Source organism: Bos javanicus, chromosome 14 (genome assembly GCF_032452875.1).
Source record: "Bos javanicus breed banteng chromosome 14, ARS-OSU_banteng_1.0, whole genome shotgun sequence".
Classification (NCBI taxonomy): domain Eukaryota; kingdom Metazoa; phylum Chordata; class Mammalia; order Artiodactyla; family Bovidae; genus Bos; species Bos javanicus.
The window spans coordinates 28,496,946-28,507,320 of record NC_083881.1 but is presented as its reverse complement, the minus strand read 5'-3'; positions in this window follow the sequence as shown (position 1 = coordinate 28,507,320).

Below are 10,375 nucleotides of genomic sequence, written 5' to 3'. Positions count from 1 at the left end.
TAAAGTCTTTATTGAATTCGTTACAACATTGCTTCTGTTTTATATTTTTGGGTTTTTGGCTGCAAGGTCTGTGGGATCTTAGCTCTCCGACCAGGGATCAAACCCACACCCCCTTCATTGGAAGGTGAAGTCTTAACCACTGAACCACTGGGGAAGTCCCTAAACATCCCTTCTTATTGTCCTGGGTTGCATGTGAGCAGGTCTTCCAGCAAGAGGAAAATCTCCTGGCCAACAGATTTTTCCAGCACCTACAATGAGAAACTCCTCAGCCTATCAAGGGCTTTTTGAGGAAAAGGACTCATTAACAGAAAAAGTCAAAATATCATATTTTATGATTTTTTTTTTTGCATGCCATCTAGATAGCAATGCAAAAAAAAAAAAAAAAAAGAGCATAAAATATGATATTTTAGCAATAGGATTTCCCTGACAGTTCGGTTAGTAAAGAATCCGCCTGCAATACAGGAGACCTGGGTTCAATTCCTGGGTTGGGAAGATCCCTTGGAGAAGAGAAAGGTTACCCACTCCAGTATTCTGGCCTGGAGAATTTCACAGACTGTATCATCCATGGGATTGCAAAGAGTCGGACACAACTGAGCAACTTTCAAGATAGCAATATGCCTTTTTTAGGTGATCCCTAACTTGATGATTCTAATAAGACAATGAAGAACTTAATTTTAATTTAGTTATTTAACTTCATGCCAGTTGTGACTTATTCTGTTTCATACTGAAAGAGTATACTTTATTTTTCTTTCCAGAATTATTTGACAGACGTTCAATAGAACCTCTTTTTTATATAATAAAGAGCGCTTAATTGTCAAAGCAGTAAAATATTATCCATGGACTAATGATTAAGATTTTATTATATTTTACTTAAGGTGCTCTGATTCTGAGACTCTCAGAATCTACTTCCTGTGAGTCTATGAAATGGGGTAGGGAAATATAGTTGGAATGATTTACCAACTTGATTAACTTTTTCCTCTTTTTGACAAAGTACTGTGTCATGATTATGTACAGCCCTGATTCCATTTAAATATCTGTGTGACAAATATTCTGCAGAGAAAAAAGAACAGGACTTGAGTAATAAGACTAACTCACCATACACAGAAGTATGAAATCCTCAGAATTAATGGAATGCATAAAAGATGGACAGTCTAACTTTTACTTCTCTTATAATGGTTCAATTTATTTCAAGTCCTAGTCTTTTTATGCAGAGGTCAGTGTCTTGAAGACATTTGATGTACGAATGGCTTATTTTATTCATTTTAATTTTAAAAAATCTGACCTTGAAAACCTGTTTGTGTAGCTCACGGTCCTACCTTTAATATTTGGTTAGTGAACATTTACTAAATGGTTAGGATGTATAGGTTTATCTGGTGCAGTACTAGGTTCTTGGAAGAATCAAAAGACTTAAAATGCTAATACCTCACTCCTAGAGATTTTATAGAAACATAAATGTGAATTTGAAACAACAAAAAAAAATTCAAAGCAGGGACTTCCCTGGTGGTCTCTGATGGCTAAGACTCTGTGCTCCCAATGCACAGAGTCCCAGTGCACAGGTCAAAGTTTGATTTCTAGTTGGGGAACTAGATGCCACGTGCCACAGCTAAGAGTTCGCATGCTTCAACTAAGATCCAGTGCAGCCAAATAAATAAATAAGAAATAAATAATTTTTTAAATATTCAAAACAGTTACTAATCAAGGGTTACATTGTGTGGCAAAAAGGACTGTGTGGCACCTAGTGAAATCTAGAGAAAAGAGAAATGAGGGCTGGGGTACCCATGCACAGCTTAGTGAACGACGATGGAATTGCAGCGTCACCTGTGGGTTATTTTGATACAAACACTTCATGCCAATTTATTGACTATGAAATACAAAATTTTCCCCTGCATCTGGAACATTATTTAGCTTCTTGGGGTATGTTCGCAGTTTCTGTGAGTGATGGAAATAAAATGATTCATGGTTGCTTTGGTAAGTTGACTCTAAAAGTCAATATTTACGTGTGTATATGACTTTCAATAGCACCTGTCATTCTGACCAAAATTCATGCAAGTACAACTCTTTATTCTCTTCAAGTACCTTGTGCTCAGAAGGCACGATCGTTTTAGGAGATGTATTAACAGCATCCTGTGACTAGCCTAATGCAATGGAGACGTCATCACTCAAGGTGGTCCAGGTAGGCTTATTTTAAATATTAGTCCTGTGGCCAAGAATTTATGATAGAGGATATTTCACTTAAGGAAATAGATATTTCCTGGAAACTTTGAAGACTGAAAAGCAGAAGCATTGAGTTAAACAGTAAGAAAATGCCTGTTCTGTAAGTCAAAATGTCAGCAATTTTCTATGGTTGATCATAGAGTAGGAGACTCTTCCAATTGTGTTCTTCTGGTAGTCACCACCTATCAATCAGACTCCATCCCCCTCCCCACAGAATTAAACCTATAAAGGAAAGGCCACTTTTATTTCTAAAGTTGGGGGCTGGTAAATAATCTCTGGAGCTATCAAAACAAGAAACTGACCCTTTCTAAATTCCATGAAGTTGCTTTGAGGTTTCCTTTGTAGATCCCCTAGCTAAGAATAAATAGGTTAACAATGTGTATATTCAGTTTCAATAAATTGAATAAAATCACTAATTCTGGGCCTTTTAGACTCTCATACAGGAAATAAGGAAATGAGGATAGAGAGAGATATCTGTCAGCCTTGACCCAGAGTTCTTAAGACAAAGAGGAATAATATACTGCGGTCTATTCAAGCTTTGGCTTCTCCACAGATCATTACAACCAAGATGCCAATTAACACTAATGCGACAGTGGCTTGTGTGACGTGGACAGCTGGCCACTCAAAAATACACAAGGACCACCTGCTCGTATAACATAGGCCACCACGCAGGCACCAGGTGGTGACAGCATTCGAGTGCTATTACTGTAGTCACTTTCACCTCAGCTCTCTATTTGAACTGGACATTTAGGAGGAAGCTGTAAAATTTGCGTTTGATTTTTAGAGCAATATGGTTCTCTATAAACCTCACATGGATGACTTACTTGAGGCCACAGGATCATCACTGGGCATCAGAGGCTCAGTGGAAAGTTCTGCATCATGTGGCAGTGAGAAGCAATTGGCTTAACCAAGATGTATGGTTCCTGCTGAGATACCCTTCTGGAAAGCTTGGAGAAGAGAAATGCAGAAAAATTATCGACAGGGAAAAAGCGGCTTGAGATGCTGGAGGTGGGGGTTGGTTAAAAAAAAAAAAAAAGTGAAAAATGGTTGTCAGAAGAGAGAAGTGCCAAAGTAGCAAGAGAAGCCAAAACATGCACAGTTTTTGGCTGCATATCCCAAGCCCTTGAAATTTGCTCCCGGCTATACAGATTTTTCAAGGAAAAACATTCTATAAACTTTTAGACATGCTTATAGCTCACCAGGAAAAAAAAATGTAAATACAACTTTTTTTTTTTTTCAATAAATAGGCACTAGGACATTGAAAGAACATTCAAGAGTTCAAATCATTTCCACAAACTGTGGGAAATGATCTGGGAAACTTACTGATGTCCCAAGCTTGGCAGAATAGTTATGAGGTAAAACCTGGTTAGGGCTTCCCTGGTGGCTCAGCAGTAAAGAACTCGCCGGCCAATGCTGGAGATGCGGGGTCTGATCCCTGGATCAGGAAGATCCCCTGGAGGAGGAAATGGCAACCCACTCCAGTATCTTGCCGGGGAAATTCCATGGACAGAGGAGCCTGGGGGGCTACAGTCCATGGGGTTGCAAAAGAGTTGGACACGGCTTAGCAACTGAACAACAACAAAAACTTGGTTAGCAAATTCTGGAAATAATTTGTACTTTGGACAAAGAGAAATCCATGGTTGTATTTCATAGGGAAGAAGAGCCTTGGGATAGCATAACGGAATCCTCAGTCAAATTAACAACACTGTCTGAGGAGCTAGGGATCACATGTAAAATTGTTTAGCAAATTATAAAACAATCAAAAGAACAAAGAGATTCCACTAATGTTACTGTATTACAGACTGATGTGGTCTCTACTTATCCATGAAAAAATTGAATTCCATTTCCCTAACAACATAGGTAATCCTTGTTGAAAGAGCAGCCAGATGTCCAATAAGATTTCCTGAATTTCATAAGGCAGCAAATTTAGCAAGTGGTCCTAAGTCTATAAATCAAACTGTTAAGGTTTCTTGGGGGTGAGAGGGATGTGGGTTCCCAACTTAGGAAAACAGGATCAGTATGGGGAAAAAAAGTTGGAAAAAATCTAGAGAAAACAAAAGGAAAGAACAAAGAAAAAATATTGGTAAAATTTGACAAATACATTTCTCAGTATTATGTCAAACATGTTTACCAAGCAGCACAATTAATAAAAAATATTCTGTACTAGAGTCCCTAATTATTATTCCACACAGGACAGAACACCTCTTCATTATCCCTTTTTGAATTGATTGTGTACATCAAACAGTCGGGATATAAATAAAATATGCCTGCATGCATAATACCCTCACATTAAAGCTGGAGGCAATTAACCTATGATTTCTCATTAATTAAATTAAAATAACCTTCTAAAAAATGCCTAAAATCAAAACAGCTTTCTTTCAGTTTAGATTTTCTCCACAGTGATGCAGAGAAGCTGTTTACCAAATTTATCACACCAATAAAAAAAAAATGCTGTTTCTGATTTTATCCCAGGCTTGTCTCTAGCTTTCTCCTGAGGTTCCAGTCTCATTTAGCTAAATCCGATTACAATGTCAGGGTTTTACTTTTTTCCCCTCTGTGTTTAAAAATACTTGTTGTCATCAAGATGTTTTTTTCTTATTAAATTGTCCAAACAACTTCTCCCTGAGTTGGATCCATATCAGATAATGGAAAGCTGCACATTATTTGGTAAATCTGCTGAATTTAGAGATCTAAAGCACATAAATGAGATAGGAGAGGGCTTAATAGGGCCTGAGTCCAGGGTAGCCCTCAGCAAGGCTGGGAAGTTCTCACGGACTCCCTGTTCAAGAGACGCAGGATCGATCCATGGGTTGGGAAGATTCCCTGGAGGAAATGGCAACCCACTCCAGTATTCTTACCTGGGAAATCCCATAGACAGAGGAGCATGGCAGGCTACAGTCCACAGGGTCAAAAACAATCAGACACGGCTAAACTTACACACACACACACACACACAAACACACACACACAAGTTCTTTCCAATTCTCCCTCTCCTTCCCTGATTCCCAAGTTATACCAAGTTGTTAAGTATTCATATTTCAAATTTCAGAAGTCTCCCCTCTACAGAGTATTTTCATTATAAAACAGGTATAAAAAGATGTTTCACCAAGGAATATATCCTTAATAGTAGAAAATTTTTGCTTTCCTTTTCTATGAAGTCTTTTGCAGTATCCCCTAAAATCCCACTAGATTGAGAGACTACACAGTCACAGATCGACCCCACCTAAAGTCTGGCCTTCTGAGCATACAATCGGGTGCTAAAATTTTTCTTAAACTTCATGCACTGATTGATCAATCCTTTCTCCAATGGGCAAAGTATACACATATTTCCACTTTTTCTCATTCCCTGAGGATCTAACACAGTGTTTTCTCATGGTAAGTCCTCAATAAATGATGCTGTGCTGAACTGAGTTTAAGCCTGGGTTCATTCCTTTCCCCCAATCAGCTCCCTACTTCCACTACCAAGGGCTGTTAGTGACAGCCCTTGTCTTCAGGACCCATGGACTAGAAGTGGGGGGAAGGTCTTGCACTCTTTTGTCACCTTTTCTTAGATGACTCATTGGAAAAGTCCCTGATGCTGGGAAAGATTGAGGGCAGATGGAGAAGAGGGCGTCAGAGGATGAGATGGCTGGACACCATGAACTTGGCAAACTCCAGGAGATGATGAGAAACAGTGAGGCCTGGTGTGCTGCTGTCCATGGGGTCTCAAAGAGTCAGACACGACCAGGCAGCTGAACAATAACAACACCTTAGTCCTTTTATTGATTTCCTCATGAGCTGCTATCATTTTTTCCTGCAAAAGATTAGACTACCTGTTTCTTGATTCCAACCACCACAGCCTAATATAGACATATTACTTTGCCTTTATAAACTTAGAGCTTTCCCAGACAACCCTCTATTTCCTCTTAATGGTCCGTCTACAATATACACAACTTGTACCCTTTAACAATAATTCTTCCTTCAGCCTTGTTTTGCCCTTGACCTCTTCCTCACACACCTACAACAGCTGTAAAGCACACAATGACCGTTGTCTATTCAGCAAACGTTATCACCTTCCCACCTAGTAGAGCCATGGATTTTGTGTTCTAAAGGAGGGATACAGTCTGTACCCTTACAAAAGAATGGCCCCTCCTCTGCTCTCTGACTGGTCTAAACTAGCCAATGGTCTAGGGAAAGGCACTTGATCCAGTTTCTGTCCCCAATGAGCTCTAAGGGAAAGTTTCTGGGGAAGATAATAAAATCCTAAATAAAATGGCAAAGCTTCATAAGGTCAAAATATTATGCCTTGGTCTCTTCCTTACAGCTTGGAATGTGAATGTAAGGTTGTGATGCCTAAAGCTGTACCAATAGGTAAGAATAATAGATCAAAAGAACAGAAAACCTTGGGTCTCAATGGCATCACTGAGCTGGGAACCCACTCTTCAAGACTTTTGGCTAAAGAATAAGAAATTTAGATTGAATATTTTTTAATTTAGTTGAAAAGGATCAAAAGAAGTTATTTTACTATAAGCGGTGAATCTGCAAGAGTGGTTCTTCAATGCCTGATTTGGGAAACCACTGGCACAGAAGAACATGAGTCCTCTGAATACTATGTAGCTTCATGATAAATTCTTTAGGAGGCTGATAACATGCAGGATTTAATGTCAGGGTACACGCAATCTCCAACCCAACAAAGGCATCTGAGAAATTCACTTAGCACATATTTAAACAATTGGATCTGTAATCTGTGTTCTGAGAAGTCCCTGAAGAAGCAGAAGCTTGACAGGATACAATGGCATTGGAGAAGCTATTAGAGTCAATTCTATGAATCAGGTACCCTGATTCCCCAAGGTAATCTTTACAAGAGCAGGTCAATGGCTTGTGTTTAAGGCTTTGTTTTAAAAATGATATGAGGGATTTGAGAAAATGGTTTCCTTTTAGTTCAATACCTTTTAATAATACATTAAAATTAGACAGGTGCTACTGATACAAAGGTACATTTTGACAAAAGAGAATTTTCTGACAAATAAATCTTAAAATGAAGTACTATTTCCATTTTTACTGCTGCTGCTGCTGATGCTAAGTCGCTTCAGTTGTGTCCAACTCTGTGCAACCCCAGAGACGGCAGCCCACCAGGCTCCCCCGTCCCTGGGATTCTCCAGGCAAGAACACTGGAGTGGGTTGCCATTTCCTTCTCCAATGCATGAAAGTGAAAAGTGAAAGTGAAGTCGCTCAGTCGTGTCCAACTCCTAGCGACCCCATGGACTGCAGCCTACCAGGCTCCTCCATCCATGGGATTTTCCAGGTAAGAGTACTGGAGTGGCAGACCATCATAAGTATAATGAAAAAGCCTCAAATGGCCTGAAGTATGAAAGTAATGTAACTGAGATCTGTACATATGATTTTCAGTCACTTCAATGTAGTCATCTTATACATGGTGTGAGAATGTAGTTGAAGTTTGATTCTCTTCCATGAGGCAGTCCAGTTTTCCCAACACCTTTTATTGACAAGACTATTCCCCTCCCCATTGATTATTCTTAGCTTCTTTGTCAAATATAAACTGACCATATATACAAGGGCTCATTTCCAAGCTCTTGATTCTATTCCACTGGTCTCTTTGCCAGTACCATACTGGTTTGTTTTGTTTTGTTTGTTTTTGACTACTGTAGTTGTGTTGCAGCCATGTGTTCTGGGAAACAAACTCACTCAGAAGGACAATGCAGATAGTGGAGTGCAGTTTATTACACCGGCGGGCCCAAGGCAGAGTCTCCTCTTAGCCAAGGACCCGACCAGCATTTGTGAGAATCTTTTATACCCCATGTGTATGTGTCTGAAGCCACCACTCCAAATTCCTTGAGACTTACATAAACCAAGGAAAATACAATCCCAATAACCCCATCGTTCACGTGCTATGTGCTCATGTGCTCATGTGCTCAAACAGTCAGACAATTAGCCAATAATCAATAAACCCGAGGTTACACTCTGATAGACACAGAAAAATGTATGGCCTGTCTGGAGGAAGGGGTGATTAGTATATGTTTTCTCTTAGGCGATGAGTAACCTGCATATGATCTTCAAGGTTCCCCTGTCTGGAGGGGGTCTTATCCTTTCTTCTGTTGTTGTTTTCATAGGCACTAAACACAGAGTTCAGAATCCATTGGAAAGGTGGCTGAGCATGATCAGCATGAACAGGCCTAAGATAGAGTCCAGGCCCTATGAATTCCTTCTTCGGTTGTTTTGCCTCTGTTTCAGCCTATCAATAGTGACTTTATCAGCTAAGAATGCCTGAGGGCACTGGGGACCATACTATTTGTGGTGAGCCCCCACAATGTTGTGACTGGATCACTCTTACATTTTTTATTGTGATTATAAGACACATTTCAGCAACAACCACCAGGGAACTTGGAAAAAGCAATCCACCAATCTTTCAGGGTTATTTATCTTGTTGTATGGTGGCAAGGTGTGAATTCGAGATGACTGACTTTGGAATGGATGCTTTGATGTGTTTGTCAGCTGTTTTTCCATAGTGATACACTTTGACTCTCTTCTTCTTTTATCTTTCATGAATCTACGTAGGTTTTTGCCTTGTGGTTATCATGCATGCTAAGTCACTTTCAGTTCAGTTCAGTTCAGTCACTCAGTCGTGTCCGACCCTTTGCGACCCCATGAATCACAGCACGCCAGGCCTCCCTGTCCATCACCAACTCCAAGAGTTCACCCAAACTTATATTCATCTAGTTGGTGATGCCATCCAGCCATCTCATCCTCTGTCGTCCCCTTCTCCTCCTGCCCTCAATCCCTCCCAGCATCAGTTTAGTTATGTCCAATTCTTTTGTGACCTGAGGGACTGTAGCCCACCAGGCTCCTCTGTCCATTAGATTCTCCATGCAAGAATACTGGAGTGGATTGCCATTTTCCCCTCCAGGGTATCTTCCTGACCCAAGGATCAAACCCACATCTCCTGCATTGGCAGGAGGGTTCTTAAACCACTAGCACCATCTGGGAAGCTCCATGGTTATCATGAGGCATATATAAAACATCTTTTACATTTAATGTCTATTTTACATTGATAAAACCTTAACTACAATCACATACATACACACATACTACATACACATACACACAAAAACTCTACCCTTTTGCCCTCTCCCATAATTTTATGTTTTTGATATCATAATTTACCTTTTTTTACACTGTATATTCATTAACAAATTATTGTAGCTATGGTTATTTGGGGGCTTCTCTGAGCCCCCAAATTGGTAAAGAATCCACTTGCTATGCAGGAGACCCTGGTTTGATTCCTGAGTCAGGAAGATCTTCTGGAGAAGGGGTAGGCTACCCACTCCAGTACTCTTGGGCTTCCTTTATGGCTCAGCTGGTAAAGAATCATCTGAAATGTGGGAGACCTGGGTTGGGAAGATCCCCTGGAGAAGGGAAAGGCTATCCACTCCAGTATCCTGGCCTAAAGAATTCCATAGGCTGTATAGTCCATGGGGTCACAAAGAGTTGGACACGACTGAGTGACTTTCACTTACTCACATGGTTATTTTTAATACTCTTGTTCTTTCATTTTCATAATAAAATTAAATGGTTAACACTATACCATATTACAATTAGGGTGTTCTGAATTTGCTCATTTATCTGTCTTTACCAGAGTGCTGTGTATGTTCATGTTTTCATGTTACTAATTAGTGTCCTTTCATTTCAACTTGAAGGACTTCTTTCAACATTTCTTGTTAAGGCAGTCCGAATGCTGATGAATTCCCTCAGCTTTCTTCTGTGGAAGCCTTTTATCTCTTCTTTATTTCTGTAGGATAGGTTTGCCAGGTAGAGTAGTCTTGGTTGACTCTTTTTTCCTTTCAGCACTGTGAACATATCATCTCACTCACTCTTATCCTATAGGGTTCCTACCGAGAAATCCACTGAGAGTCTTAGAAGAGTTCTAAGTTACAAGATTTTTTTTCTCTTGCTGCTTTAAAGATTCTCTGTGTTTGATTTTTGTCAGTTTTATCATAACATGTCTTGAAGAGGATCTCTTTAAGTTGACTTTGTTTGGTGACTTATGAGCTTAATTAATTGGATATCCAAATCTCCCCTCCGATGTGAGGAGTGCTAAGCCATTGTTTCTCTAAATAAGTTTTCAGCCTCCCTTTCTTTCTCTTCTCCAGAACTCCAGTAACTT